The following is a 20731-nucleotide window of genomic DNA, read 5'->3' as shown; positions in this document are numbered from 1 at the left end:
CACCTTGTTATCTCTCTGTAATCCCATATTTTACCATAGCGAATCTGCCTAGCCTGCATTTCCCTTGATGCTACAGGACAATTTAGCATAGCCAAGCCACTTAACTTGCACATCTTTGGACTGTGGAAGCACCTGGCAGAAACTCATACAGACACAGGGAGAACATGCAAATTCCACACAGTCACCCAAGACTGTAATTGAACCCGGGTGCCTCATGCTATGAGATAGCAGTGCTAACCACTGAATCACCATGCTACCATCATTCCTAAATATGACAAGTTGCATAGGTGGGAGAGACTCAGAAGAGGTGGCAGTCCAGTGGAGGGAGTTGCCCTAGGAGTCCTCATCATTGACTCTGGACCCCATGACGTCTCATGGCGACAGATTAAACATAGGAAGCCTCCTGCTGATTGCCTCATGTTGCCTTCCTTCAGCTGACGAATCAGCTCTCCTCCATGCTGACCAGCACTCGGAGGAAACACTGAGAGTGGCAATGGTGCAGAATGTAATCTGGATGGGGGAGATTTCAATATCCATCACCAAAAGTGGCTCAAAAAAGTGCTACTGATTGATCTGCTAGAATCCTAAATGCCATTGCTGCTAGAGTGGGTCTGCTGCAGGTGGTCAGTGAACCTCCACGAAGGATAAATGTACTCGATCTCATCCTCACCAATCTGCATACCGCAGATGTTTCTGTCCATGACAACACAGGTAAGAATGACCACCACATTGTCCTCATGGACATGATATCTTATCTTCACATTGAGAATACTCACCATCATGTTGTGTGGCACTGTTGTCTTTCTAAATGAGTCAGGTTTCAAACAGATTTAGCAACTCCAAGATTGGGCATCCATAATGCACTGTGGGACATTAGCAGCAACAGCAGAATCATACGCCAACAACATTTTCAACCTCATGCCTGGCATATCCCTCAATGTACCATTATCACTAAGCCTGGGGATCAACTCTGGCTCAATAAAATGCAGGAGAGGATGCCAGGAGCAGCACTAGGCACACCTAAAATTGAGGTATAAACCCAGTAAGCTACAAAATGGGACCACTTGCGTGTCTAACAGCATAAGCAGCAAGTGATAAGCAGAGGTAACTGATCCCATAATCATCAGATCAGATCTAAAGTCTGCAATCTTATCACATTAGGTTTTGATTTGTGGTAGATGATTAAAGTTTTTGCAATGATTTGTAGCTTGGGTTGTGGGTGAGGTTGTTGACTTGCTCAGCAAGCTGGCTTGTTTTCGTTCAGACATTTTGTCACTATGCTAGGTAACATCATCAGTGAGGCCTCCGATGAAGCAATGTTGTTCTATTCTGCTTCGAATTTATACAGTCCGGTCCGTTATGGTGAGTAGTGTCATCTCTGGTTTTGTTCTGTATGGGTTTGCACATGGGGTTCAATTCTATGTTTGTTGATTGCATTATGGGTTGAGAACCATGCCTCTAGGAATTCCCGTGTGTATCTGTGTTTGGCTTGGGCTACAATAGTTATATTGCCGCAGTTAAACTGATGGTCTTCATTGTCCTGGTGTACTGATATTAAAGAAAGTTTGTTATGATGTTTTGCTGCTAGCTGATGTTCGTGTATTCTGATTCTAGTTTCCTACCTGACTGTCTGATATAATGTTTGTGGCAGTCGTTGCATGGTATTTTGTAAACTACATTGTTTCCACATGGTGTGGGAATGGGGTCTTTGATCCTTGTGAGTGTTTGTTGTAGAATGACTGTGGGCTTGGGTGCTACCATGATTCCTAGTGGTCTTAAGAGTCTTGTCAGTTCTGACACGTTCCTGATGTAGGACAGTGTGGCCAAAGTATTAGATCATACTGTGTCCTCTTGTTATTGTCTATTTAGATGAAGCTGTGGGGACGTCGACTCATAACGAAGATTTCGTATAAGTGCCCTTCTTCTTCAATTTGGAATTGAGGATTTGGTCAGTGTGAATTGTGTTCCTGTATACTGCGGTTTGGAAACAGTAGCCACATTATTAGAGGAAGCAGGAACACAGACCAGCAGCTCAATCAGCAATGACAACATACTCAAACTACTAGACCTGTGCCTCACCACACACTTCGTTTTTAGTGGTTAAGCATATAAACAGATAATGGTACAGCCATGGTGTCACCCATCTCAGAACTCATCGCAGAGGCAGTCATGCAAAGACTAGAGCATACCACCCTCCCCCGCATTTAACTTAAACTGTGAATCCTGTACATAGATGACACATTTATCTTTATTAAATGCAAAAAACTAGAAGTGATCCATCACCTCATCAACAACGTATTCGTGGGGATTAAATTCACAAGAGAAGAAGAAACAACAATCAGTTTCTGTTTCTGGACAAAGTTGAACATATGACCAACGGGAAGTTCCAAACCTCAACATACAGGAAACAACCCACACTGACCAAATCCTCAGTTCCATAGTAACCACCCCTATGTCTACAAACAAAGCTATATTAGGACACTTACTGCAACACTCCAGAACTCCACAGGAAAGAGGAAGAACACCTATACAAAATCTTCACTATGAACGGATATCCCCACAACTTCATCCGTAGGTGCCTACTATATAGACAACAACAAGAGAACTCAGTACACCCCAATACTGTCATACATCAAGAACATGTCAAAACTGACAACGAGACTCGTAAGACCATTAGGAATCATGGTAGCACCCAAGCCCACAGCCACTCTACAACAAACACTCACAGGGATCAAAAGCCCCATCCCCACAACATGCGGAAATAACGTAGTTTACAATATACCATTCAACGACTGCCACAAACATTACACTGACAGTTAGGAAGGTTACTAGAATGAGGATGCATGAACATCAGCTAGCAGCAAAATAACATGATAAACTTTCCTTAATATCTGTATACTCGGAAAATGAAGGCCATCAGTTTAACTGAGACAATGTAACTGTAGTAGCCCAAGCTAAACATAGACATGCACAGGAATTCCTAGAAACGTGGGTCTCAGCCTGTAATGCAATCAACAAACATACAGAATTGGACCCCATATACAAACCCATACAGAACAAAACCGAAAATTCCACTACTCACCATAACAGACTGGACAGTATAAATTCGAAGTGGAGTAGAATAACGTTGCTTCATCAGAAGCCTCATGTTACCTAGCATAGTGATGAAATGTCTGAATGAAAACAAGCCAGCTCAGCAAGCAAGTCAATAACCTCAGTGGTAGATGATTAAACAAATCACTGGAGGAGAAACCTCCACAAATATCCTCATGCTCAGTGATGGAAAAGCCCATCACATCAGTGCAAGAGGTAGGTGTGAAGCATTTGCAACAATCTACAGCCAGAACTTTTGAGCAGATGATCTTGGCCTTCTCCAGATGCCCCCACTATCACAGATGCCAGTCTTCAGCCAATTTGATTTACTCCATGTGATATCAAAAACAGCCAGAGGCAGTGGATGCTGCAAATGCTGTTTACCATGACAAAACTCCTGCAGTACTGATGAAGACTTGCTCTCCAGAACTTGCTACACCCTTAGCTAGGCTGTTCTAGTATAGCTTCAACACAAAAATTAGGACAAATCCAACCTGGACAGTTACCACTTCATCAGTCTACTCTCAATCATCAGTAAAGCGATGGAAGGTTTCATCAACAGTGCTATCAAGCAACACCTGCTCAGGGACCAGTAAGCTGCCCACTGACCCCCAGTTAAGGTACTGCCAAAGACATTCAGCTCCTGACTTCATTATATCCTTGGTTCAAATGTGTGCCAAACAAATGAATTCTACAGGTCAGGTGAGAGTGACAGTCCTTGATATCAAGGCCATATTTGGCCAAATGTGGAAACCTAGAAAAAGCTTGAGTCAATGGGATTCAGGGGGAAAACTTTCCACTGATTGGAGTCATAGGCACATAGGAAGATTAGATTAGATTCTAAATGATTGTGGTTGTTGTAAGTTAGTCATCTCAACTCCAGGACATCTCTGCAGGAGTTCCTCGAGGCATCTTCAACTGCTTCATCAATGACCTTCCTCCATCATAAGGTTAGAAATGGAGACATTCACCAATGAGTGCGCAATGTTTAATGCCATACACGACTCCCCAAGCATTTCTTGTCTAAATGTTACAGGATCTGGACAATATCCAGGCCTGGGCTGAAAAGTAGCAAGTAACATTGTTTCATAACATTGATCATCTCCGATAAGAGACAATCCACTCACTGCCCCTTGACACTCAATGGCATTACCGGCACTGAATCTCCTACCATCAGCATCCTGTGCTTTACCATTGACTAGAAATTCAATCATGTTCACTGTAAAAATATCACAAATCAGAAACGAAACTGGACCAATCAAATAAATAGTATGGCTACAATAACAAGTGACTTACCTTCTGATTCCCCGAAGTCTCACATGCCTGGATGAGTGCAGCTGCAACAACATTCAAAGAGTTTGACACCATGCAGAGCAAAGTAGTCTACTTGATTGGCACTATGTGCATAAACATTCATCACCAACGCCAGTATCAGCATTGTGTACTATCTACAAGATGCATGACAGAAATCAGCCAAAGATCCTGAGACTGTACCTTCCAAATCCACTATCACTTCCATCTAGAAAGACAAGGGCACCAGATACAATGGAAAACGACCACCAGCAAGTTCCCCTCTAAGACACTCACCATCTTAACTTGAAAATATATCATCATTCCTTCACTTTCTCTGTGTCAAATGTCCTGGAATTCCCTCCCTAACAACAGTTCAAAAAAGTGGTGCGCCACCACCTTCTCAAAGGCAGCTAGGAAGAGTATCAGAGACTATATGCCGTACCAGCCCGTAATGCCCACATCCCACGAGTGAATTAAAAAAAAGACGGCACACATATGTCTATCAGTTATGACATAGCTTCCAAGAGCAGGGAGGTTATGTTGGAGCTGTCCAAAACATTGGTTATGCCCCAGCTGAAGTGAACTTCAGGTCAACACACTATAGGAAGGATGTTATTGCACTGGAAGGGGTTTCAGAGGAGTTTCACCAGAATGTTGCCTGCAATAGAGCAGTTTAGCTATGAAGAGGGGCTGGATAGACGCATTTTCTTTTGAGTAGCGGACGTTATGGCTGGGGGAGGTGGTCACATTTTCCAAGGTTAAATTCTATTTGTCAATGTTATGACAGAAGGATCACTGGACTCAAAACGTTAGCCCTGTTTTTTATGTCCACAAGAGGTTAGGTAGCAATTGATTGCGGTGTATGAGATTGTGAGGATAAAGTGGATAGGAAGTAGCTGTTCCCTTAGTTGAAAGGTCAATAACAAGGGGGCATAATTTTAAGGTGAAGGGCAGGAGGTTTGGAGTGGATCTGGGGAAATTTATTTTATCCAAGTGTGGGGAGAATCTGGAATGCATAGTTTGCGAGGGAAGTAGAGATGGGAAACCTCACAATCTTTAAAAAGTATGTGCTTGAGCAGGTGAAATGTCATATCATTCAAGGCAATGGGCCAAGTGCTGGGAAGTGTCTTTAGTGTAGATAGGTGATTTTTATATTGGTGCAGACTCGATGACCAAAGTGTTTTTTTCTGTACTGTATGACTCTGACGTTATAACACAAAACTGTAACTTCTTAGTAGTTTACCACATTATTCCACACTCTGTCCTGATTATAACGTTTCTGAATTCAATTCTCTGTTTCTTAGCTCAGGTATGTGGGATCAATAATTACATGCTAATAGCTAGACTGCATCATCGTGATTTCGGTTCCCATGGTTCATGATTGAAGAAGTTTCTAATGTAGTCCAATTTGCATTTGTCTAAGATTCCCATAAGTGGTCTATGTTATTTTGACAGCATCTCCCACTCTAAGTCTCCCTGGCTGCTGGCTCAACCACTGTTAAGTCTGCTATTCTGTGTATCCTCACAGATTGTACTAACTCATTCCTGCTGCTTAACATTTGCAAATCAGTTTTGACTTTGCACAAATAAGTTTTGAATTTGCTAACGAATGACGATTTATTATGGAGAAGAAAGAACAACATCCTGACATGTGTGGCAGATATCCGTATGTTTTTATTTCCTCAGAATGTGATGTTTGAAATCTACATCACAACAATTTTCAGACTGACCTTTGTGTTTCAATTTAGGCATAAAGGAGCTGTCCCACTTTCATATAATTTTAATTTTCTCCACTTACAGCTTATGGTTCTTTCCAACAAAGGAAACACCTTGATTTATGAATGCCCTGATGCACACTTTCCTTCAAATTAACTTCTTAATAATGGGTGATTTAAAGTTGCAAATTGTTTTTGCTGGGTGAAAACAACAAGTTCCTACAGAATGGACAAATTGATAATGGTGGCCAATCAATGGGCTGAATTTTAACTTGCCATTAGGGCAGCTGAGATACTGTGCAAGTGGCAGCTTAATGTTAGAAATCCATCAGAAATCCATCAATCTCTATATTTAATCTGAGCATATTGGAAAAGCTTTGTACGGCAGGCAGGTTCATGACCTTCCTTCAACATAGGCCTCAATCAAAATCATGGAGTCATTCTCAATTTGGCCTCCTCAGGCAATGGTTTGCTTGTTAAGTAACAGCAAATCTCTGAGTACTGATCTTTGCATCACATGCTTGAGAAGTTGTTCAGATCTGTAGGGATGTGCAACGTTGTCCAGAAGCTTCCAATTCTGAGGGCTCAGCCCTTACCTTATGTAAATTGGAGGCCACCTCAGGAAGAAAAACATATAGAAAAGATTGGAGCTGGTCAGATCAAGAGGATCCATGTTGTGAGTTTTCACTTCAATTAAAAGGAACTTCCTTACTCCAAGAATTTATTCACCATTCCCGAATTATGCATTCATATATGTCTCCTCAGTATAATGGCCCCTTGATCTACATTATTCAATAAAAGCCAACAGCAAGATCCTTCATTCAACAAACTTCACGTGTCTACTCATTATTATAAAAATAAATAAAATCAACGTATCTTAGAACGTAGAACATAGAACATTACAGCACAGTACAGGCCCTTCGGCCCTCGATGTTGTGCCGACCTGTCATACCAATCTGAAGCCCATCTAACCTACACTATTCCATGTACATCCTTGTGACTTATTTTAGTGCCTGACTAGCAGATTCTGTTGTCTAGCCTAGTGTTTCTATAGTGTACTCCCAATGGCTGCAACAACTCTGATGAAAGGATGCTAACGTACACTGCAGAAGGCCTTACAAGAAATCCTCAAGCTAGTCTGGGCCATGAGGGTTTGGCTTCAGGCTGCATAACATTGAGAGGTTGGCAGCATTCTGAGTAGGCTGGCTGGTTGGGAGGGTGAGCTGAAAGGCAGATGCAGAGATGCTTCAAGATAACCAAGTATGAAGCTGGATGAACACGGCAGGCCAAGCAGCATCTCAGGAGCACAAAAGCTGATGTTTCGGGCTTAGACCCTTCATCAGAGAGGGGGATGGGGAGCGGGTTCTGGAATAAATAGGGAGAGAGGGGGAGGCGGACCGAAGATGGAGTGAAAAGAAGATAGGTGGTGAGCAGAGTATAGGTGGGGAGGTAGGGAGGGGATAGGTCAGTCCAGGGAAGACGGACAGGTCAAGGAGGCGGGCTGAGGTTAGTAGGTAGGAAATGGACGTGTGGCTTGAGATGGGAGGAACGGATAGGTGAGAGGAAGAACAGGTTAGGGAGGTGGGGACAAGCTAGGCTGGTTTGGGGATGCAGTAGGGGAAGGGGAGATTTTGAAGCTTGTGAAGTCCACATTGATACCATTGGGCTGCAGGGTTCCCAAGCGGAATGTGAGTTGCTGTTCCTGCAACCTTCGGGTGTCATCATTGTGGCACTGCAGGAGGCCCATGATGGACATGTCGTCTGAGGAATGGGAGGGGGAGTTAAAATGGTTCGTGACTGGGAGGTGCAGTTGTTTATTGCGAACCGAGCGGAGGCGTTCTGCAAAAGGGTCCTCAAGCCTCCGCTGGGTTTCCCCAATGTAGAGGAAGCCACACCGGGTACAGTGGATACAGTGTACCACATTGGCAGATGTGCAGTCTGATTTGGACAAATTGAGTTAGTGATCAAAAGCATGACAGATGAAGTATAATGTGAATAAATGTGAAGTTATCTAATTCGGTAGCAAAACAAAAAGAAGGCATATTATCTGAATAGTGAGGGAGTGGGAAAGAGGAGGTACAGCGAGATATGAGTGTACTTGTACACCAGTTGCTGAAAGTAAGCCTGCAGGTGCAGCAATCAGTGAAGGAGGAAATAGTAAGTTGGCCATTATAGAATCCCTTCAGTGCAGATAGAGGCTATTTGGCCAATTGACCATCCAAAGAGCAACCCACCCTTCTCCATTACCCCATATTTACCATGGCTAATCAATCTAGCCTGTTCATCCTTGGAAACTATGGGGCAATGTAGCATTTCCAATCCACCTAACCTGCACATCTTTGGAATGTGGAAGGAAACTGGAGCACCCAATGGAAACTCAAGCAGTCATGGGGAGAACGTGAATATTCCACAAAACAGTCACCGAAGACTGAAAACAAACCTGGGACCCTGGCACTGTGAGGCACCAATGCTAATCACTGTGCTATCTGCTGCCGGGAAGAAGATTAACTGGGGCTCTTAATTACTAGCCCAGTGGCATTACCACAATGCTACCAGCTCCCCTGTTCATAGCAAGAGATTTCGAGTACAACAGCAGGAATGTCCTGCTGATATTGTACAGGGCCTTGGCAAGACCACACCTACAGTACTATGTTCTGGCATCAACGATTTACAGATTTTTTTCCTGAGATGGCAGGACTGAAAATGAAAAATGAGTGGATCAGTTAGCACTATATTCACTGGAGTTTAGAGGATTGAGGGACAATTTCATTGAAATCTATAAAATTCTAACAGGACCAGACATTAAGGATGCTTGGTGTCACAGTTTAAGGAGGAGTAACAACTGCAGATGCTGGAGTCAGAGATAACACAGTGTGGAGCTCGAGGAACACAGCAGGCCAGGCAACATCAGAGGAGCAGGAAAGTTGATGTTTTGAGTTGGGACCCTTTTTTAGAAATGAAGAAGATTTCTGAAGCAAGGTCCCAACCCAAAATGTCATCTTTTCTGCTCCTATGATACTACTTGGCCTGCTGTGTTCCTCCAGTTCCACACTGTGTTGAAACAGTTTAAATATATGGTTGTGGGTCATTTAGTACTAGGATGAAGAAAAAAGGTGAGCCTGTAGGATTTTCTGACAGAAAAGGTTTGAAGCTAAAATGTTAAATGTTTTTAAAAATAAGTTAGATAAAGTTCTGAGGGCTAAAAGGGTCAAAGGAGAAAGCAGGTATAGAATACAGAGTTGGATGATCAGCGGTGATCATACTGAATAGTCAAGCAGACTCAAAGGGCCAAATGATGTATTCCCGCTCCTATTTTCTATGTTTGAATCTCATGGCCTCTGTTTTAGCTGCCAAGGCAAAACTGAAACGTCAGAAGGCCTCTACCTTTCTAAATGTGAAACCGAGTTAGATGCTACCAGATGCTTAATAATGGGGCAGTGCAGCAAAGCTGTATTGTGTTGTGCACCATTTGTACTGTGTAAAGGATGAACTTTAAGCTCTGTATAATGCCCTATGCCACTCCTCTGTATTCCTAGCCACTGACAACAGGTGATCTGGCCAGATCACAGAATTTTTATGATACAGAAGGAGGCCATTCAGCCCACTCTGTTTGCACTAGCTCCCTACTTTTCTTTAACTTTTTTTGACTGTGCATAAAATGGGGAAATTATGTCTGTTTAAAACAAAACAGTGTGGAAAGAGTTGCAAGCAGTAGGATGAAGAAAGAAAAGATGCCACGGCCCTGGGATGTGTACGCAGTGTAGATTCCTCCAACAAGAGATTGTTGATTGGTTTGTGTAGTTGTGACAAGTTGTGGAAGCCAGATGTCATCAGCCTGACGACAAGTTTCCGTTTGGGTCCTAGGCAGGTGAACAGCTTGGTTGTTTACTGCAGATAAAAAGAAGCCCCCAAATTGCTGAAGGAGCACATTCTGTATTTATGTCTGCAGTTAAAGTAACTAAAGCCTAAAAAAGAAAACAGTTATTTTTCCCATCTGTTGCTCTAAACTGTTTCTTTAGCCAGTAATTTAAAGGCTTTGTACTGAACATGAAAACAGTACCGTTGATACTTATATCAGTTGTCCAAGGACCATTCAGTCAAGTGGTCATAGACTGTGTACTACATTTCCAAAAATGCAGGCAGGACATTAGTGTATCATTATCATTATGGATGTGACAACCAGATTCCCAAAGGTTTTAATTTAAGGGCATTAAAGCTAAGCTAGTAGTGGAAAAGTTAACAGTTTATATTTTACTCATTATAGACTATGAATTGAAATCACTCTGATCAGGGTCATAAAATTATAAAGAAAAAATGAGCAAAAGAGAAGTATAGGTCAGGAACAGGCCCTCTGGCCCTCTAGGCCTGCACTGATCATCATGCCCTAACTAAACTAAAAAAACAAACTTTTTGCCCTTGTTCGATCCATATCCCTCTTTTCCCTCCTTATTCATGTTACCATTCAGATGCCTCTTAAATGTCGCCAAAGTGCCTGCTTCGACCACCTCTACTGGCAGTGCATTCCACTCTCCTACCACTTTCTGCATGAAATGTTTCCCTTGCAAATTTTCCTTAAACTTTGCCCCTCTCAATGGAAACTGTACCCCCTTGTAATTGAAACTTCAAGCCTGGGGAAAGCCTCTGACTATCCACCCTATCTATACTCCTCATAATTTTGTAGACCTCTATCACGTCTCTCAGCCGCTATCTTTCAGTGAAAGCAATCCCAGTTTGTTTAACCTTTCCTCATAGTCAATGCTCTCTGGACCAGGCAACATCCTGGTGAACTTTCTCTGCACTCCCTCCAAAGCTTCTACATCCTTCTGGTAGTGTGGCAACCAAAACTGCACACAATACTCCAAATGTGGCCTAACAAGGATTTAAATAGCTGCAACATGGTTTGCCAACTCTTGTACTCCTTGTCCTGGCTAATGAAGGCAAACATGCCATGTGCCTTCTTAATCACCTTGTTCACATGTGTTCATGTTTAAAATTTTCCAGGACCTCATCAGTAGTTTGGTATAAAACAATTAAAACCAACTACATATCACCTGAAGATGCAGGGACCTTTGGAGAAATATCTTCAGATTCTCAAAACATTGTTTAAGGCATACTGTCATGAATATCCACGGGATTAGTTCAGAGGATTAGATTTCTTACTATTCCTGAAATGAATCTATTGGGGTGAGTTCATTGGCATTGATTTTTGATCATGAGTTTAGAGTTAGTTTGAAATTGATTAGGGTAAAGATTTTAAAATAAAAAGACAAATGCTTAGTTTTGAATTAAGTTCTTTAGACTCTGGAACAGTTCCTACAGATTGGAGGGTAGCTAACCTAACCCAAGGTACAGGAGAGGGGGAGTTTCAAAGAGATGTGCAATACAAGTTTTTCACACAAATGGTGATGAATGCTTGGAATGTGCTGCCAGAGGAGGTGGGAAAAGCAGATGTAGTAGCAGCATTCAAGAAAACCCTGGATGAAACATAAATAGGAAGGGAATAGAGGGATACGGATCCCGTAAATGAAGACAGTTTTAGTGTGGAAGGGCAAAATGTGGCAGTGCAGGCTTGAACAGCCAAAGGGTCTGTTCCTGTGCTCTGTTGTTCGTTGTAACCTCATTTTTTAAACAGAGAGTTAGAGAGAAAACAGTGAATTATAGACTAGTGAGGTTAACTTGGTATTGGGAAAATACTGGGGTCCATTATCAAGGAGTTTACTGCAGAGCACTTTTTAAAAAATGGTGGAATGAGACACAGCCAGCATGGATTGACAGAAGGGAAAACATGCTGACAAATCTACTGGAATTCTTCGAGGATATAACGAGTAGAGTTGATCAGTGAAAGCCAATGAATGTGGTTTATTTGAACTGTCAGAAGGTTTCGGCCAAAATTTTAGATAAGAGATTAATGTGTAAAATTAAAGCACATCGGATTGGGTGTAGTGTGTTGAGAAGAATAGAAAATTGGTTAGCAGACAGGAAACAAAGACAAGAAATTAATGGATGCTGCTTGGCCTGCTGTGTTCATCGAGCTCTACACCTTGCTATCATAAGGAATTAATGGGTCTTTTTCTGAACAGCAGGAAGTGACTAGTTTAATACAGCTTGGAATGATAGTAGGTCCACAGTTGTTATGACATACATTAATAATTTAGATGAGCTAACTAAATGTAACATCTCAAAACTTGCAAATGACACAAAGCAGAGATGTTGCAGTGTAATTTGGGCAGGCTGAGTGAATAAACAAATGTGTAGCAGATGCAGTATAATGTAGGTAAATGTAAGGTTATTCACATTAATAGACAAAAATAGGAAGGCAGTTTCCAAGTTGACAGGACTAACATGAGGAGTGATTGATTTGGTTAGAATTGTATATACTGGAATTTAGAAGAGGGTTTGGAAATTTCATATAAACCTGTAAACTTCTAACAGGACCAGACAGGATAGATACAGGAAGGATATTCCTGATAGTGGGGGAGTCCAGACTGGGATCATAGATAAGGATAAAAGGTAAACCTTTTAGGACACAGGAACATTGGGGAGGCGATGGCCTAGTGGTATTATCATTGAACTATTCATCCAGACATCCAGATAATGTTCTGGGGACCCAGGTTCAAATCCTGTCATGGCAAATGGTAGAATTTGAATTCAATAAAATACCTGGAATTAAGAATCTAATAATGACCATGAATCCATTGTCGATTGTTGTAAAAACCCATCTGCTTTACTAATGCCCTTTCGGGAAGGAAACTGCCAACTTCACCTGGTCTGGCCTACATGTGACTCCAGACACACAGCAATATGGTTGACTCTCAACTGCTCTCTGGGCAATTAGGGATGGGCAATAAATGCTGCCTAGCCAGCGACGCCCTCATCCCGTGAATGAATGAATAAAGAAAAAGAAAACATAGGAATTAGGAGCTGGAGTAGGCAATTCAGCCTTTTGAGCCCACTCGACCATTTAACATGATCATGGCTGATCTCATCCTGTTCTCAACTCCACTTTCCTGCCTATTCTCCATAGCCCTTTATTCTGCTTTTCATCATAAACATATCTATTTCTTAAAAGCCGAAAGAACAATGGATGCTGTAAATCAGGAAAAAAAAAACAAAGTTTCTGGAAAAGCTCAGCAGGTCTGGTGGCATCTGTGAAGGAAAATACAAAGTTAATGTTTCAGGTCCGGTGACCCTTCTTCAGAACTAATGGTGGCTGAGAAAATGTCTGTTTATATGCAGAAAATAGGGAGGTGGGTGGGCTAGGGAGTAAACGATAGGATAGGGCCTAAAGAGAGAGAAAGACAGATGGACAGACAAAGGATCTGTTGATTGATTCTGTCCCATTGCAGTCTGTGGCAGTAAGTTCCACAGATTCACAACCCTCTGAAAGGAGTAGTTTCTCCTCATCTCAGTTTTGAACCTATCCTCTCTCACTCTGTATCTTTTGGTGGAGATTGTCCCACAAGAGGGAACGTTGTCCAATGTCCACCTTATCAATCCCCTTTAGCATTTTATATACCTCAATCAGATACCCTTTTCATTCTTCTGAACTCCAGTGAGTACAAGCCCAAGCTATTCAACTGCTCCTCACATGACAGCCCGTTCATCCCTGGAATCAACCTGGTGAATCTGCTCCAATGCCACCACATCCTTCCTCAAGTAAAGAGACCAAAACTGGACACAATATTACATGTGTGGTCTCATAAATGCCTTATCCACCTCTAACAAAATTTACTTACTTTTATAATCCAGTCTTTTTGCATTGAATATCAGGATTACATTTGACTCACTTATTATATGCAGCACACCGATATCCACTTTCTACAGTTCATGCACAAAGACACCTGGATCCCTCTGCATTGATGCACTTTGAATCTGCTTCCCATTTAAATAATAATTTTCCCTTTTATTTTTCTGGCTAAAATAGACAACCTCGCACTTATCCACATTATACTCAAGATGCTAGATTCTGGCTCACTCTATCCTATTAATATCATTTATAAATATTTTATCTGCTCATCACTGCCTGCTTTACCGCGTATTTCAGCACCATCCATGAATTTTGCTATGTTACACTCTGTTCCTGCTTGCAAATCATTTCCATAGACTGTAAATAGTTGATGTCCAAAAACTGAACCCTGCGGCACCCCACTAATTACAGTTTACCATCCAGAGAAGGACTCATTTATCCTGACCCTCTGCTTTCCATCAGTCAGCAAATCCTCTGTGCAAGCCAATATTTTGTCCTTAACCCCCTGCAATATAATCTTTCGGATCAGTCTATGTGGCACATTGTCAAATGCCTTCTGGAAGCTGAAATCTATCACATCCACCAGATTCCCATTACCCAACCTGTTGGTTACATCCTCAAAGAACTCCAGAAGATTTGTCAAACAAGACTTGCCCTTCATGAAACTGTGCTGAATCTGGTGAATTGAGCTTTGTTTTCAAAGTGTTTAGTTGCCTTCTCCTTTATGATTGATTGCAGCAACTTCCCCACTACAGAGGTCAAACTAACTGGTCTATAATTGTCCATATTTTGCCTGTCTCCATTTTTGAATAAGGGTGTCACATTAGCCCGTTTCTAATCCACTGGCACCTTTCCAGAATCCAGACAATTTTGGAAAATCACAACTAATGCATCTATTATCTCTGCAGCCACCTTCTTTAATAACCTAGGGCACAGATTATCACGCCCCAGGGATTTATCTGCCTCTGGATGCGAGTTTGCTCGCTGAGCTGGAAGGTTAGTTTTCAGACGTTTTGTCACCTTTTTTTATTTGAAAAAAATATATACTTTATTCATAAGATGTACAAAAACAAACATATTTACACACCTACCCAGTCATGCAAGCTGCTCTGGGTTACCCAGGGGGTACGTACACCAACTAAAGGAAAAAAAAAGCAAAGAAAATACCCCGGCAGCCGTCACCCTGCACAGGCCCCGTTGGCCCCCTGACCAGTTGGGGAAGGCGCCGGCTGGGCCCAGTTACCAGAGAGGGCCCTTTTTTTCTATCCTGGACGAGGGGTTTCATACGGTGGTCTTTCCCCACCGTGCTTTGGTGACGGCTGCCCCAAACTTTAGCGCGTCCCTCAGCACGTAGTCCTGGACCTTGGAGTGCGCCAGTCTGCAACACTCGGTCGGGGTCAGTTCTTTCAGCTGGCAGACCAGCAAGTTGCGGGCAGACCAAAGAGCGTCTTTCACCGCATTGATGGTCCTCCAGGCGCAGTTGATGTTGGTCTTGGTGTGCGTCCCGGGAAACAGCCCGTAGAGCACGGAGTCCCGCGTCACGAAGCTGCTTGGGACGAACCTCAACAAATACCACTGCATCCCCCTCCAGACCTCCTGCGCATAGGCACACTCCAGAAGGAGGTGATCGACAGTCTTGTCCCCCCCGCAGCCACCTCGAGGGCAGCGTGCGGTGGCGCAGAGATTCTGGGCATGCATAAAGGATCTCACTGGCAGAGCCCCTCTCACTGCCAGCCAAGCAATGTCCTTGTGCTTGTTTGAAAGTTCTGGCGATGAGGCATTCTGCCAAACGACTTTGGCAGTCTGCGCGGGGAACCACATGACGGGATCAACGCTCTCCTTTTCCCGAAGGGTCTCGAGGATACTACGTGCTGACCACTGCCTGACGGCCTTGTGGTCAAAGGTGTTTCCTTTCAAAAATATCTCCATGAAGGACAGGTGGTACGGGACAGTCCAACTACTCGGAGCATTCCGCGGCAACAAGGCCAGGCCCAGCCTTCGCAACACCAGGGACAGGTAGAACCTCAGTAAGTAGTGACACTTGGTGTTTGCGCACTGAGGATCTACGCACAGCTTGATGCAGCTGCACACAAAGGTAGCCATCAGGGTGAGCGTGGCGTTCGGTACGCCCTTTCCCCCATTTTCCAGGTCTTTGTACATGGTGTCCCTGCGGACCCGGTCCATCCTCGACCCCCAAATGAAGTGGAAGATGGCCCGGGTGACCGCAGCAGCGCAGGTCCAGGGAATAGGCCAGGCCTGCGCCACATGCAAAAGTACCAAAAGCCCCTCGCACCTGACAACCAGGTTCTTCCCCGCAATGGAGAGGGACCGGAGCGTCCACCTGCCCAGCTTCTGCTTCAGTTTGGTGATACGCTCCTCCCAGGTTTAAGCGCACGCCCCAGATCCACTGAACCAAACACCCAGCACCTTCAGGTAGTCTGTCCTGACGGTGAAGGGGATGAAGGAGCGGTCGTTCCAGTTCCCAAAGCACATGACCTCGCTCTTACCCCTATTGACCTTGGCACCCGAGGCCAGTTCAAACTGGCCGCAGATGTCCAACAGCCTACTCACCGACCGACGATCGGTGCAGAAGACGGCGATGTCGTCCACGTATAGGGAGATCTTGACCTGAAGGCCTCCGCTGCCTGGGATAGTCATGCCCTTCAGGCTAACGTCCTTCCTGATGGATGTGGCAAAGGGCTCCACACAGCACACAAACAAGGCAGGTGAGAGCGGGCAGCCCTGCCTGACTCCAGATATGATGGGAAAACTGTCCGATCGAGACTGCACTAACGGTGTTGGCGTAGAGCAGCCGGATCCAATTGCGGATGACGTTCCCGAACCCCAATTTGGAGAGGACGTCCTTCATGTAAGCATGAGAGACCCTGTCCAAGGCCTTCTCCTGGTCCAGGCTGATGAGGCAGGTGTCCAGCCACCTGTCCTGCACGTAGGCGATCGTATCCCTGACGAGCGCGAGGCTCCCAGCGATCTTCCTGCCCGGCACAGCACAGGTTTGGTCAGGGTGAATCACCGACTCCAGGACAGACCTGACACAGTTGGCTATGATCTTGGCCAGGATTTTGTAGTCCACGTTCAATAGTGAAATGGGACGCCAATTCTTAATTTATTCCCTCTCTCCCTTGCTCTTGTAAATGAGGCTGATGATGCCCTTCCTCATGGACTTGCACATTTCCCCTGCTCGAAGTGCATCATCGTACACCTCCAGCAGATCCTGGCCGACCAGGTCCTACAGAGCGGAATACAGCTCGACCGGTAAGCTGTCGGTCCCGGATGTCTTATTCCTCTCCAAGGACTTGAGGGCTCTGGTCAGCTCGTCCAGGGATATCGGCCGGTCTAGCCACTCCCTCGTGCCGTCGTCTAAGACCTCCGTGATAGACGACAGGAACGACTCGGAGGCCGTGCTGTCCGTGGGCTTCGTGTTGTACAGTCTGGCATAGAAGGATCTGCTGATCCTCAAAATGTCAGGCCGAGACGACGTCATCGAGCTGTCGTCCTCCTTCAGCCGGCTAAGCACAGAGCTCTCTTTGTGCACCTTCTGAAAGAAGAAACGCGAGCACGTCTCGTCCTGCTCCACGGAGCGGACGCTGGACCGGAAGATTATCCTGGAGGCCTCCGTGGCGAAGACCGATGCTTGCTGGCTCCTCACCTCGCGGAGGTCCTCCGTGACATCGACCCCCATCAACTGTAGAAGGAGCAGGTTCTGCACCCTTTTCTGGAGTCGCGACAGCTTTCCCCGCCTCTCTCTCGCCTTCCGAACATCCTTGAGGACAAAGAACCTCTTGATGTTCTCCTTCACCGTCTCCCACCAGTCTCCTGGAGACTCAAAGAGGGGTTTCAAGGTTCTCCAAACGGCGTACTCCCTCTTAACCTCCTCAATGTTCTCTGGGGTCAACAGAGTTGTGTTGAGCTTCCACGTCCCCTTGCCGGCCTGCTGGTCGTCCTGTAAGTGACAGTCGGCCAGCAGGAGGCAGTGGTCGGAGAAGAACACCGGCCCGACGCCGGTGGACCTGACTGAGAGCTCCCGTGACACAAACAGGAAGTCTATCCTTGAGCGGATAAACCCGTCTGGCCGCGACCAGGTGTATCTCCACTGCGCTCCATCTGCGGGGGTGCTGAAGATGTCGAGCAGCTTGGCGTCCTTCACCGTGCCCATCAGGAATCTGGACGTGACATCCAGTTGACTTCCCCCACCCGCTGTCTGCACGCCGGATCTTCCATCTGCATCGATGATGCAGTTGAAGTCTCCGCCTAGGACGACCGGCCTGGACGTAGCCAGCAGCGGTGGAAGCCACTGCAGGACAGCCAACTGCTCCCTCTGTACCGTTGGAGCGTACACGTTGATCAGCCTCAGGGGAGCGTTCCTGTAGGTGACGTCAGCCACTAGGAGGCGCCCCCCCCCCACCACCTCCTGAACTTGAGAGATGGTGAAGTTGCGCCCCCGCAGCAGAATAGCCAGGCCCGAGGAGCGACGGTCGTTACCCCCCGACCAGATCGAAGGCCCACAGGTCCAGGTACCGGACCAATTCCCGTACCTGCCGAGGTGCGGTATCCCGCACTCCTGCAGAAACAGGAGGTCCGCCTTGACGGTGGTCAGGTAGGCCATTGTGGACACACATCTTGCTATGGACTTGACGCTGCGCACATTAATGCTCGCAACTCATACCCCCATTGTGGGCAGTGACCGCAGTACCCTCCCCACATCCAAGGTCCAGCCCCTCCATCTGTCCCTTCATGCCCATTGCCCGGGCAAACTGCTGGACGCTGTCCGGGCTCAGGAAACGTGCTGTCTTCCTGATGGCATCCCCCCGTCGAGGGTACAGAAGCAGGAGAGTCCGGCTCTGGGTCAGGCTGGGGACGCGCTGTTTCCTCCTTCCTGCCTGGAAGTTCCGGGGGGCCCTCTAGGGCCCCAGCGGCACGTGGCTGGTTGTCAGAGGGAGCCTCAGGACGCCTCCCGTCACCTGGAAGCGGGGTGCTGCTTTCCTTCTCCCTTGAGATCTTTAGCTTCTGCTTTGGGCGGGCCTCCTCCGAATCTCCCTCGTCAGAGGAGCTCTTATAGTCCCCTGTAGCTGCCTCTTCCCGCCTGATGGTTGCGGTGCCTGGGCCCGCCGGCGCACCTTCCTCCTCGCTTTCCGGACCATCGTCCACTCCCCTAGGTCACCTGTCGCCGCCTCCATCGACTCCGGGTCGTCGGGGGGGTGGGGGGGAGCGGAGCCTGCAGGAGCGGTTTGCCGGCCTTGGGTCCATCCTGTGGGGCTGGACCCTCCTGCACGACCTGGCCCTCCTGCACGTTAGGGGGGGTCCTTGCAGGGCTCTGGTGCCTTCCTCTCCTCCAGGGGGACTTGCCCCGCATTGCCCCTGCCGGCGACCTGGGCGTAGGTGGTCTCCCGCCGCGGGCATGCCCTGTAGAGGTGGCCCGCTTCCCCGCAAAGGTTGCAGCTTTTCTCTTGTGGGCAATCCTTTGCAAAGTGTCCCTCCTCCCTGCAGTTCCTGCAGATGGTGGCTTTGCAGTCGGCCGCCACTTGGCCTGACCTACCATAGGCATGGCAGACTTTAGGTTGCCCTGCATAGGTCAGGTAGCCCTTGCTCCCAACAATCGCGAAGCTGGGAGTACAATGTTCCCGCCCGCACCCATCCTCAGCGTCACCTTGACCTGCCTCTTGCTGGTCCAGATGCCAAAGGGGTCCATGATGTCGGTTAGGTCCCCTTCCACCTTCACGTACCTTTCAAGCAAGGTCAGGACATCAACTGCTGGCACATGCGGGTTGTACATGTGTACAGTCACCATACAGCTCCTCTGCGCTGGCATCACAAACAGCGGGATAGCGGTCAATACAGAGAGGGGCCCTCACCTCCTTTCTCCTTGAAAACCTCCAGGAAGCGCTCGCAAAGCTTGGCACTCCTGAAGGTTACGTCGTAAAAACCTCCTCCGGGGAAATCCTGCAGGCAGTAAATGTCCGCAGCAGCGAACCCACAACAGTCCAACAGGACCCTCTTCACAAAGAAGGTGCGGTCCACAGGGGCACCTTCATCCACCTTCTTCACGGAAACGCGGATGGTGTTCTGGACCCCCTGACCTGGGGCATGGGCACTTGCCGCAGCCATCGTTGCAGGTTGGCTGCTCCCCTGAACCAGCGTTAGGCCAAAGCCAGCATTAAGATCCACCGATTGCAAGGGCGCACAGCCAACCCGACATCTTCCTTCCAGCTCCAACACAGTTGTGCTCTCCTCTTCTCGGTCCACCAAAGAGTGGGTCTTTATTGCGTTCCGGATGTAAGCTGGTTCACTGAGCTGGAAGATTTGCTCCCAGACATTTCGTCACCATTCTAGGTAACATCAACAGTGAGCCTCCGAGGAAGCGCTGGTGTTATGTCCCGCTTTCTATTTATCTGTTTAGGTTTCCTTGGGTTGGTGATGTCATTTCCTGCGTTGGTGATGTCATTTCCTGCTCTTTTTCTCAGGGGATGGTAGATTGGCTCCAAATCAATGTGTTTGATGATGGAGTTCCGGTTGGAATGCCATGCTTCTAGGAATTCTCATGCGTGTCTCTGTTCGGCTTGTCCTAGGATGGATGTGTTGTCCCAATCAAAGTGGTGTCCTTCCTCATCTGTATGTAAGGATACGAGTGATAGTGGGTCATGTCGTTTTGTGGCTAGTTGATGTTCATGTATCTTGGTGGCTAGCTTTCTGCAGGCACGATTTTAAAAAAAATTCTAACATATCTCCTCTTAGGCTTTGTCTCTCCAAGGAAAACAGTCCCAATTTCTCTCATCTTTCCTCATAATTGAAATGTTTCATTGCTTGAACCATTCTCACAAACCTCTTTTTCACTCTCTCCAATGCACTCAGATCATTCCAGAATGCA

The 20731-nt window shown here is 46.2% G+C and overlaps 1 protein-coding gene across 1 annotated transcript in view; it reads right to left on the bottom strand.

The window, feature by feature from the left end:
- Positions 1–20731, bottom strand: part of jagn1a (jagunal homolog 1a) — a 74144-nt gene that overhangs the window by 46660 nt on the left and 6753 nt on the right. The gene's annotated exons all lie outside the window — the stretch shown is intronic.

The sequence above is a fragment of the Stegostoma tigrinum genome, chromosome 12 (assembly GCF_030684315.1).
Source record: "Stegostoma tigrinum isolate sSteTig4 chromosome 12, sSteTig4.hap1, whole genome shotgun sequence".
NCBI classification, from domain to species: domain Eukaryota; kingdom Metazoa; phylum Chordata; class Chondrichthyes; order Orectolobiformes; family Stegostomatidae; genus Stegostoma; species Stegostoma tigrinum.
This window is presented reverse-complemented; position numbering and strand designations above follow the sequence as displayed.